Genomic DNA, 11,731 nt, shown 5'->3' with positions numbered 1-11,731 from the left:
CATCAGTGTTGACTGGGAGCTGTTGTCTCAATCCTGACCAATAATGTCAATGACCTTGTGTGAATTCATAGTACATAGGATAACTGTGAGAACACAGTAAACATGGCAACACTTATGAAAAATGCAGTAGTTTGGGTGTGTTGCTGGCTTGACTGCTAAAGGCCCTCCTTTCACACACACACACACACACACACAGAGTGCTAGAGAGAGAAGGAAGGAGGAATAAGGATCAAGGCTGAAATGATGGAGTGGGATTCCTTCAGTCTTACTTTCCTATGAATGGACCTTAGATCAATAATCTCACACACATACAAAAACACACACACACACACACACACACACACTGAGACTCACACTTTTCTTTGGAGGACAAAGGGGTCTGTAGACTGAATCGACCACCAGTCAATCAGAGATCAATATTCCCTTGTATTCTATTGTCACTTTAGCCAATTAACCGCTTCTGTCCACAGACATGCTGACCACTCAACACACACACTGTAGAAAGCAGGACTCAGAATGTGTGTGTGGTTTGTCATAGGACCTGACTCTCGTTAGCTGGGCTGCTCCACTTATGCAGTATTGTTGCCACCTTCCCCCCAGTCCGACCCTTTCAACAGCCTCCAACCACCCAAAGCATTGGCACAATGCCGTGTGTGTGTGTGTGTGCATGTGTGTGTATCTATGTGTGAGTGCCTGCATGTGTGTGTTTGTGCAAAAGGGCGAGAGTCAGGGTAGGACCTTTCAGATATGTTTTGACACTAAGAAATTGCAGAAGTGACAGGGTATTCAAACATGGCTGTGGACACACACACATACACTTAACCCCTCAATACACACACTTTCATGCAGTACAGCTTTTACATATAATTACAACACAAAACACACACCTCTAATTCCCATCTGAGCAAGCGCCAAGCAATGTTGATTCAAAACCAGAATTCCCACACGTTCAAGGCAAGAATATTTTTTGTTGAACAAGATCCAGAACGCCAGGATCTTCTGTTGTTTCTATTTGTTTCTCTCTCCAAATCCTTTGCTGATTCATTCATGTTACTCCATCAGAGAGAGAGAGAGAGCAAGCGAGAGAGAGAGAGAGAGAGAGAGAGAGAGAGAGAGAGAGAGAGAGAGAAAGAGAGAGAGAAAGGACGAGGGAGAAAGGCAGAGGCAGAGGGGGAGAGGCAGACAGAGAGAGGCAGGTAAAGGGCGATAACGGAAGAGAGAGAGAGAGTAGGGTGAGCGAGCGTGGGGAGTCAGTGAGAGAGTGAGACAGAGAGACAGAGAGACAGAGGGAGAGAGAGGGGAGAGAGAGGGAGAGACAAAGAGACAGAGACAGAGAGAGAGGGTAAAAAGAAAAGAAAGAAGTGACAGAGAGGGAGAAAAACAGTAGAAGGGACACATTTGATGAAAAGCTACAAATGCGAGATTTCCCCGTGAGACACATAAATCAGCCGACTATGGAGAGAGGGGAGGATGGAGGGAGAGGAAAAAGGAGGGAGGGAGGGAGTAATGGAGGAATTAACATATGGGGATCTAACAAACAGGAAACACCACCGGTTATGTTAGCCAGCCTAGCTCTCTCTCTATCTCTCTCTTTCTCTCTGTGTCTGCTCCCCTCCCCCTCACAGAATAATGATCTCCTTACAGAATGAGTAATATTGGTGTGGGGAGTAGAGAAGGGAAGTGACCGTAATGGAATGGGTCCCAAGAAAAACCCATAAGTGTGCGTGAGGAAGTAACCGGCTCCATTCCAAACCACAGGCTCCTGGCTGACCAGCCCCCAGCCCGCCCCACCCGGAGGCAGGAAGGACCATGTATGGGCGCATTCACAAACAGGGGGAGGAATGGAGGGATTTAAGGAAGTAAGGAAGGAAGAGAGAACTTTCCATGTTCACCATAGAAGCAAGGGAATTTGGGGATATGGGCTATCCTAGACCACATCTGCTCCGCGCTAGATGAAAAACAAACGCACACACACAGACACACACCACGTACGTGAACACAAACACACACTAATGAAAAGCATAAGGGCACAGGCAGCTGATATTTCTGGAAAGCCTGTGGTGATCCCAGTTTCAGGGGATCATAGGAGACTCAATTGTGTGTCTGTGTGGGGGTGTGGGTGTGAAGGTGTGTGTGGTTTGTGTGTCTAGTCATCAGTCTTGAGGTTAGATGGCCAATTCTGTGTGTGTGTGTGATTAGTGTTTATGCAGTATCCTGCGCTCCAGTCTGGGACACACACCCTCTGGTCCATTGAGCTAGGGCAAACACACACCCGCTACAGCAGCAGTACGACTGATTAAAAGCAAACATTAAACACACACAAGCCTTTTGTGTTTGTGTGTGTGTGTGTTAGAGAGAGAAGAAAGAGTGAGAGTAGAGAGAGAGAGAGAGAGAGAGAGAGAGAGAGAGAGAGAGAGAGAGAGAGAGAGAGAGAGAGAGAGAGAGACTGACAGAGAGAGAGAGAACAAGGGGAAGAAAAAAAGAAAGAAAAGAAAGAAAGAAAGACAGAAAGACAGAAAGAATAAAGAAAAGATAGAAAAGAGAGAGAGGACATGACTTTCCCGCCCAGCCTTACCCTCAGGACTCCTCACAGGGTCCAGGACAACAGCACACTCGTTCCATACACACACACACACACACACACACCTCTGTCTCAGCCCTGATCAGCTCTGATTGTCAAGAGAGACCCTGTCTCTCTGTCTTTCACACACATATTTAAAGTTAGAACAACATATGCACGACCCAACCATAACCTACACAACTATTACAATGTGCTGCTTCCCACCCTAACTCAACTCAACCACATAATTGCATGTGCAGCATTCACTACCTGCACTCAAACTGTATGTGTGTGTCTGTGCGTATATGCAAACCTTTATATCTTCATTCATTATCATAGGAAAAGGGTTGTGGTTCCTCATGCAGCACTTATCTAAGATTAGACTTCCAACACGCTCAAGCGCAGGTGTCACCAAGTGTATACGTTTGTGTGCAAGTTTATGAATACGTGTGTGTGTGGGAGTGTGGGGGGGGGGGGGGGGAGTGTGTATGTGTGTCAAATGTGTGTGCACCCAGGGAGTGTGTGTGTGGTTGAAGGTTGTCAGATGGCAAATGTGTACCGGTGAGGGACCCACAAACGGAAGAGCACGAGAGAGAGAGAGAGAGAGAGAGAGAGAGAGAGAGAGAGAGAGAGAGAGAGAGAGAGAGAGAGAGAGAGAGAGAGACAAAGGACGAGGGAGAAAGGCAGAGGCAGAGGGGGAGAGGCAGACAGAGAGAGGCAGGGAAAGGGCGATAACGGAAAGAGAGAGAGAGTAGGGTGAGCGACCGTGGGGGGAGTCAGTGAGAGAGTGAGCGCGTGAGTCGGGAAGATAGAGCTCATCCTAACTGGAACTGCTACCGTGTACGGCATGTGCGTTACCTGACTGGTGCTTGGAGAAGAGCAAAGAGACACACGGGAGGACCCAGGGAGGACATATACACACATAGGATAAGGAGGTTGGATGGAGGGTGGGAGATAAAGGAGGAAGGACATAGGAGAAGGGAGACGGGGAGGGAAGTGGAAGGAAAGGTGAGAACACATTCAAACTAACAATCTTGTGTTGTGTTCCGTTATAAACCTGACAGGAGCAGGAAAATAACACTAGGATCTGGAAGAACATGTAGAGAGATGCTGACAATTCCAGGTGAAGCGAGATCACACGCTCAGTACGTATGCACACACACAGTCTGCGCGCTCACTAGCTTCTAACATGACAAAAACATACACTTATCAGAAAGACTTTGTTATTAGTAAGTAGATCATTGTGAATGAGACAAGAGAGGAAGAACAGTAAAAAAGGAGAACCACTTAGGGAGGGAAAGAGAAAGAGAGAAGGAAATAGAGAGAAAGGGGGAGGGGAAAACTGATAGACAGAACCCAGCAAACTGACAGTTTGGTTTTAAAAAGAGAACATCCAAAATGTAGACAGGCATAAAAACAGGCCCAACTAGTCCCAGTAGGATAGGACCCAGGCAGCAGTGTGTGTGTGTGTGTGTGTGTGTGTGTGTGTGTGTGTGTGAGAGAGAGAGAGACAGAGAGACAGAGAGAGAGAGAGAGAGAGAGAGAGAGAGAGAGAGAGAGAGAGAGAGAGAGAGAGAGAGAGAGAGAGAGAGACAGAGAAATAGATAAAGAAACAGAAGAAAAGAGGGAGGGAGCATGTGTGTGTGTCTGTGTGTTTGTGTCCCATGAGACTGATTAGCCATGAATGACTGATGACAGATCTTTGTTGTTTTTTTCTCTCTGTCTCTCTCTTCTTGTTCCCTTTCTCTCTCTTTCTCCACCCGGGCTGGAATATTGAGGGGATTGACACTCAGTCACACACACACACACACTCTAACCCATACACGGAGCCATGTATATTCAACAAAAAATCCTGAATATACTTAACACTTTCATGTGTGTTACTGTGTAACGATCCACACTGTTCCACACAACTGGTTCCACACACACAAGCAAGCTTGCTCTCACTCAGACACAATCAAAACCACCCATACTCAACAACACAGCTGTATTGTTTCCAACCTTTATTTGTTGGTTTATTCAGTCCTGTCCGTCAGAAAGGCTGTTTAATGGTTAATAAACTATATTAAAGCCATAAGAAAACCTGTGAGCAGAACATATATAAACCGACTCTCTGTGTGTGTCTGTGTGTGTGTGTGTGTGTGTGTATGTGTGTGTGAGTGTGTGACTATGTGTAGGTGTGTGTGACCATGTGTAGGTGTGTGTATGTGTGTGTGTGTGTGTGGGTGGATGGGTGAGGAAATGAGTATGTGTGTTTCTGCATGTATGTGTATGTGTGTGCGAGTGAGGGAGTGAGTGTGTATGTGTGTCTGTGTGTGTGTGTGTCTCTGTGGCTCACCTCTAGCTGAACCTAAGGCCTCTCCATCCATCAGTGACAGTGACACCACAACACACTAGACATAGACACCACTGAATGAACACCATTTGAATATGAATGAGTCAAATAGAGCCGAAATGAATTGAATAAAACCCTGAGATACAATAACATATGCCTCAAGTGACTCAAATGGAACTGAAATGAGTCAAATAGATTTGGGGTGAATCAGGGCTTAAATGAATCAAGTCTTGGATAAACCAAGTGAATCTAAAGTGAGATGATCTAGGGTAAGATGTTACAGGCTATATACATACAAAGAGACACCCATGACCATCATGCAAACGTCCAGCACACTTCACAATGTACAAGTCTTGTTCACACACTTAGTGCTCCACATAGTTACATCACGTACCATACACATGAAAACACGGACATACACACACACACACCTTCTAATCCCTCCTCCACAGCAGAACAAGAAGCTGTGCGAGAGTTGTGTTTAAAATGTCATTTTTCTCTCGTTCTTGCGAACTTCAAAGCCGCAACGCTGAGCTTTTTACTCCCTCTGCCAAATCCTCGGATGGCTTCTGATTTAGAGAGCTGGCCAGGGGCCGAGCACAGCCAGGACCAGCCCCCTTCAGAGAGGAGGGGGTCCAGGGAGATGAGGGGAAAATACAAAAAAGGGAAGGAACGAGAGAGAAAGACCGAGAGCGAGAGAGAGAGAGAATGAGAGAGAGGGAGAGAATGAGAGAGAATGAGAGAGAGACAGAGAGAGAGAGAGAGAGAGAGAGAGAGAGAGAGAGAGAGAGACAGAGAGAGAGAGAGAGAGAGAGAGAGAGAGACAGACAGACAGACAGACAGACAGACAGACAGAGAGAGAAGGAGGAGACAGAAGGTAAGAGAAGAGAAGCAGATAGACACAGAGCAGTGGGAATGTGAGAGGTGAAAAGCACCCCCACCTCAGTCATGGGGTCAGACCTAGATGACGACCTCATCCCTGGGAAGACTTGGGCGGATGCCTGGGCCTGGGCCAGCTTTTGAGATGAGCGTGTAGATTGCTGATTCATCAAACACACACACTCTGGTAGTGGTAGTGGGTTGCCGTGGAGACGCTAGGGGATGATGGTGGCGTTGTGTTGGGTAACATGAACAGATTATCAACCAGGTGGAAATGTGCAGCCTCTCCGCCCTCTCTCCTCTCCCATCCTCCCTTCCCTCTCTCCTCTCCTCCATAACCCATCCTTTTTTCACACAGTACAATACAGTAGTGGCCCGACCGCATTAGCCTTCTATAGGGAGGCACATTCAGCACATCCAGTGTTTTACAGAAGGCTCACCAGTCCTCTTCACCTATGTGTATGTGTGTGTAACTCCTTTCTGTTACCGTGGCGATCAAAAGCATAGCACCCTGTGGTTGCTGCACCTCAACCAATCAGCTGGCTCTAAGGCTCTGAGACCCTACGAGAGCTGTAACACAGGCGTCCAGACAAGCGGATTTGGGCTGCGCACACCCACACACTCTTATACACCCACACAGTCATACGCACACACTTGCACACACTCGAACCTAGCTCAGTGCAGCCAGTGCTGATATTTCAAGTCAGCATTCAGAGAAACGCAGGTGGAGACAGACGTAGAAGAGAGAGAAAGAGAGAGGGGGAGGGGGGAGAAAAAGAGACAGATTAAAAAAAGAACGACATATAAAGAAGGAAAGCCAATGATTGTTTGACAGGGAAGATGAGGACTGAAGGAGGGGAGGGCGTCTCACTGAAACATGATTATTATTACAGATCTGCAAAAGTCTCTCTTTCTAAAATCTCTCTTTCTTTCTTTCTTTCTCTCTCTCTCTCTCTCTCTCTCTCTCTCTCTCTCTCTCTCTCTCTCTCTGTCTCTCTCTCTCTCTTTCTCTCTCCTACACACATACAAAATCAACCAGTATCTCATGTTAACTTCCAGGCTACAAGAGGTAACACACCTGTTCTGTGACAACCTGCCACACCCTCTGTGATGGAGCCCACCTGTGGTACACACCAACAGGCTGCACCATGTCTATACACACATACACCCTGACACAACACACACCTGCACAGCCACAGGGCTTATAAATGAAAGGAGGAAGGGTGTAGAAAGAGAGAGAACATTGAAAAAGAAAAGAAAAACTGAGGAGAGGAGAGAGACAATGGTTCCTTTTGCACATATCAGTCCTCACCCAGCCTGGGTACAGTCTGATGAGCCGAAATCTGAATCTCATGGTATTTGTATTCAGCTGTCATTCCATATCCCTGTCAAGCGCAACCATATTCAACAAGACCTCATGCTGATCAGACTAGGTTGAGAGAATTGATGGAATGCTGTTACTTTCTCAATAAATGATATTCGGGGCATTTAAAATGTTGTGTGTGTGTGTGAATGTGTGTGTGTGTATGTGTGAGAGAGATCTATAAACCTCATCCACCACCCCCACCCCTCTCCTTCCCTGCTAGCCCCAGCCTGACATCACATCAACCCCCTACACTGAGGCCTGGGGCAAGCCATACAGCTATCTGAATCTCAAGGGTGGGGTGGGGGTGGGGGGGCAGCCAACACAAAAGCCCCCCACCCCACCTCAAAACACACTTCACCCCCCCCCCCCAACCCCCACCCCCCAACGCCGATCCTCCCACCACCACCATCACTCCCATTCCAAAACAATTCCCCTGTGTAGCAGCCTGTCTGAGAGCAAGCTGCGATATGGAGGCTCCAACCAACCATCTAGAATTATATAACCTCATTGTGCACTTACTGACTCGGGGGAAGGTATTGTGAACACAACTCATTATGAAAATGATCATGCAATGCTGAAAAACAGTCGTTTTATAGATGATCAAATAACGGAATGGAAAATGTGGAGTATTATCCCTACCGAGTGAAACATTTCAACAGGAGTGGCACATAGGAACAGCACTGAATATTAAGAATTGGCACTTTGCTCCCAGGACGCCCCAAACTGTTATTATTCAAACCAAACCTGAACATGTTATGGAACGTGTCAATTGTGTAGAGAACATAGTTAACTCATTATAAAAGTGTGTTTTGTGCCAAACTTCCTACCAATCAATTGCAAGGATGTTTTAATAACTGAGACAGATTTCTCTCGTAGGTGCACGTACCATTTCTATAGGAGTCTGTCTCTAAAAGCATAACCATTGGATAATTGTGGGAGAGAAGATCAGAATATAAAATGTGTATTTGTGTAATTCTGTTAATTATATGACATTTCTCAGTAAAACAATTTAGTACACTTAGAAATTAGCGTGAAATAGCCTATATAAGCGCCTGTATCTTAAAAGTTACCTCGTTTATTCCAAATGGTCTACTAGGTGTCTATGTGTCATTTCACTGGTTTAAGGTTAAACATATTAAACTCAAAAACTACAAAAGTAAAATGCCTAATGAGTAGTTTATGCAAATAGTAAATGATGGCCGTTCAGATCTGCACATTGGCAAATTATAAGTTGCGGTTTCACCCCTGACATATTTTCTCTATATGTATACTCTCACAAGAACGCTTAAAGAATTGTCCCAACATGATTTAATGCTGCAAAACACTCTTTATCAAACTCTCTTTCAAACACACACACACGCGCGCGCACGCACTAACGCACATTTCCCACTCATCTTTTGAGGAGGATACCATAGCTACTTGTTAAGTCTAATGCATGCACTGTCAACCCATTCGCGCCCCGTCACGTCCTCACTCAATATAGAAACCGGATTTTCTAGTATTATGCGCACCTCTATTAGCGCGAGCTTCTCGCCACCCCCACCTACCGACCCTCGGTCCCAAAACTGGACAAACGAATGAACAGGGCAAACTCGTTCACCTCAATCTAGCACCAAAAAGGCTCGTTTGCCAGGCACAAACAACCAAACCATGCTGAATTCACATATGTAAGATATAAATAGACATGTTGGTTACCCAAATCCCCTAAACTATCCTGCGCTCTAAATGGGGGGATTTAAACAAGCATATATTACAATACACGAGTCTGCTGAAAAAAGGCATTCTAGATTAAATAACTATTTTCAGGTTAGAAGAAAGTTCCGAGCTATTCAGGATTCTAAAATGGTTCTGTCTAAAACTAAATTTTTAAACGGTTACTCAATAGGTAGATAGCCATATACTCGCTCTAGATATAAATCAGTGATTACAATAGGACTACCACAACCTTGTAGGAATTAATAATTAATAATAATTAATTAAATAAATAAAACGCGGTGTCATAACGCCAATCAAATCACGTATAATATTTAAAATCAATAATTGCTGTGAAATTTCTGGAGTATTTCCACATAATCCTAAAAAGTAGTTTAATCGTCGTATTCTTATTTACAATGTTTTGGGGGGTTAATAGCTAAGTAACAATTATTTTGAAATATCAACAAACTATAGTTTATATAGTTTGTTGCATTATATATACTGTTGAGCACAGATGCGCGAAGATCATGGTCAAAACTGGGTCAACATTATAATAAACTCTTTTGATGCCTAAACTATATTAATTAATTTTGACATTTAACTATAACTATATAAAATGTTAACTGAACTGGGATATAAATTAATGAGAGATTCCTTTTAACGTTAATTTCCAAAAATGGCCACCATAGTCTGACTAATTTCCTTTACTAATAAATTATCATTCTTCCAAAAGAACACAAGGGTTAAATTAGCAACGTGAGACTCAGCTGTCTGTGCTTCAAGCTGGATCAAAGTACAAAAAAAAGTCTTACAAAATGTATCTCCAGTCTCAAAGCAAATGCATAGTCTATTCAAACCAACCTGAATGTGGGCCCATAGAGATGTGAGATGAGTAGTATTTTCCGGGCTGGAAGTGAGCGGGGTGCTGCACGGAGCCATGGCCGCTAGGAGCCATCCGAGATGCCGTGCTGTGAACCAAGGCGCTCCGCTCAGTCAGGAGGTGGTGTGGATGGGCATATTCCCGGCTGTCCATCCTGGCGAGAACTGGTAAATCCCAAACCCAGAGGCACCGAACGTTGCCCAGATGCAATAATCCCCTTTATGAACTTCGGATTCGTCTTGTATTTAGTGGTGTTTTAGCTTGCCCGGGCAAAATGTAGGTCCCGGTCATGTTCTGTAAGTAGAAAAGTCACACAAGACACGTCAATACACAGACGACAAAGAGACCAAAACTCTGCAACAACTTAATGCGGATAACGCTTTCACATCCTGCTCATGTTGCCAACCACCTTTTCTGTATTTGACAAACGCATCTTTCAAGCGGTGAGCTATCTAAATACAAGAACATGGACCCAAACAACAAAACAATTAACCGTAAACAGCTCACCGTTAACTAGGCTACTGTTTAACCGTGACTAACCCGTCTCCAACCCATGGCTACATGACGGACACGGGCTGGGCACAACAAAACAGCACTGCTCTGCTAGGTTGTTGTTTCTTTACGCAAACAAGTATGAGTAAGATAATTAATCGAAGTCCAGGGATCTGTTTTAAACAAAACAGGCGAGGTGTGTTTTGTCGCGACTTCGGTGAAACAGGGGGAATGAGATAACAAAACTGAAGTAATTCTTTTATCTGTAAATCAACATTCTAACGACCACAATTCCAAAGTCTCTTTTGCCTCCAAACATCAAAACGTTTCCCTACAGCCACACAAACCACAAAGGGTCATGAATTAAATATAGTGCACTGAAACACCATTACGAAGTTAATACATATAGGCTGAACTATGAAGCCTATACGTTTGGAAATGTTGCAACAATTTACCTAAATTCAGTATGCTTGTAAAGTCGCAATTGGGTCATTTTCACCTAAAGCTCAAGGCTGGAAAGTCATATTTCGTTTACTGATGGGTGGGTTGTATGGCTGCATAAAGAGCATTGAAAGCGCTTGTTTATGGCAAAATGTAATTCAATAGTCCAGTCAGCAGTGCCTCTCAGCCCTACACAATGACTATCACTTATGCATGTATGGGTGCAAACGCAGGACACGTATAATAAGACACACAAACTATATTACCCCTACCGCCAACATGAGAGACATGAGCAGTAAATACAGAAATACAAAATCACCCTCCCTACATCATGGCCTCCCAGCCCCTGCCATTTACTTCAAGGACTCCCTGTGACGCCTAAATATGGATAGGTGGGCCTGTGTTCACACAACACACCTCAATAGGCAATTTATTAGGCCCTTCAATGGCCAGTCCATCCCCCTCCCAGAGTATACTGATAGCTGCGGGACCTGCTATCGCGGAAATCTCAGATAATGGAACAAAGAACATATCAAACACTGGACCCAACCAAGTTTTGTCCTGCGCTGTTTCAAGGAGGAAAATGCCGACTGGCTGACAACGAACATGCTTTCTTACTTTCTTTCTTTTTTCAGGACTCAAACTTTAAGGGTTGTAAATATGCTTTCAGTGTAAACTGGCGCTCACTGCGACAGATTGAGGCTTTTACGTAGGCTACATCAACTTTGACAAGCTTCGTGTGTACGTGTGGGTGTGTGTGTGTTTGTGTGTGTTTGTGTGTGTGTGTGTATGCGTGCGTGCGTCTGTCAGATTTTAACACGTATATCCAAATGCTCATGCATAAAGAGTTAGGTTTAACATGTAGGCCATTGCCTGTATAGCATTCAGAAAGCTGTAAACATTAGCCTAACGTCAAACGGTTGGGCAGTTTGTTGTTTATTATAGTTTCGTGAAAAAATAATTAAATCCATAATGCAGTTAATTTAAAGCCTGTACTTTGGCCCACAGCAATTTGGGTTAGGGTTATGACAATGAAAAAGTATTTGCCATTGCCAGACAACGACGAGTGTTCTGTCTCTTCTG

Source organism: Hypomesus transpacificus, chromosome 13 (genome assembly GCF_021917145.1).
Source record: "Hypomesus transpacificus isolate Combined female chromosome 13, fHypTra1, whole genome shotgun sequence".
Classification (NCBI taxonomy): domain Eukaryota; kingdom Metazoa; phylum Chordata; class Actinopteri; order Osmeriformes; family Osmeridae; genus Hypomesus; species Hypomesus transpacificus.
Note: the sequence above shows the minus strand (reverse complement) of the source record.